We start from the raw sequence: 569 nt of genomic DNA, 5'->3' as shown, positions 1-569 counted from the left end.
AGGTACGTTCGGTTGGTTCGGGTCTCAGTGGCCCCCCTCCCTCCCTGCCACCCTGCCGCTCTGGGCGAGCCCCTGTGCAGACCTCCTGGGGGATCACGTGAGACCGGAGCCTGGCCGGTGACACTCGCCCCAGGGGTCCAGGCAGAATCCCGCGGGAGACGCTCAGCCCCGAGCATCCCCTTGAGCTTTGAAGTGACTTGAAGAGGGGGAGGAGATGGGCAAATTTGCAAGTCAAGGCTCGAGTTAAAATGCTCAAATAGGTCTATAATACCGTCTACTTTGTATGACAAAGGGACATGTTAGACCCAAGGTAATAGCAAAGAAACCAGCCACGGAACAAATTACTTCCAAGAAACACTAAGCAATTTGTTAGAAACGAACTTTAAAGAGAGCGGAATTGTTTAACAATCCTTTTGGGGAGGAGATACTTATACCTTTTTTTGGGGACGGACTGAATTAACCGGGTAGCAGAGCAGAAGGAAAACAGGTCAAGTGGGGCTCAGAATAGGAACGTTTACTCTGAAGGAGGAAGATGAAGGAATTGAGGGTCTTAGAATAGAAGGGAAAGA

At 50.6% G+C, this 569-nt stretch overlaps 1 protein-coding gene across 1 annotated transcript in view; it reads left to right on the top strand.

The window, feature by feature from the left end:
• The window catches only part of IL1RL2 (interleukin 1 receptor like 2), a 46,372-nt gene that overhangs the window by 1,547 nt on the left and 44,256 nt on the right, over positions 1-569 (top strand). The window lies entirely within an intron of this gene.

The sequence above is a fragment of the Lipotes vexillifer genome, unplaced genomic scaffold, assembly GCF_000442215.2.
Source record: "Lipotes vexillifer unplaced genomic scaffold, Lipotes_vexillifer_v1.1 scaffold777, whole genome shotgun sequence".
NCBI classification, from domain to species: domain Eukaryota; kingdom Metazoa; phylum Chordata; class Mammalia; order Artiodactyla; family Lipotidae; genus Lipotes; species Lipotes vexillifer.
The sequence above is the reverse complement of the archived record's forward strand: the minus strand, read 5'-3'. Positions and strand labels throughout refer to the sequence as shown.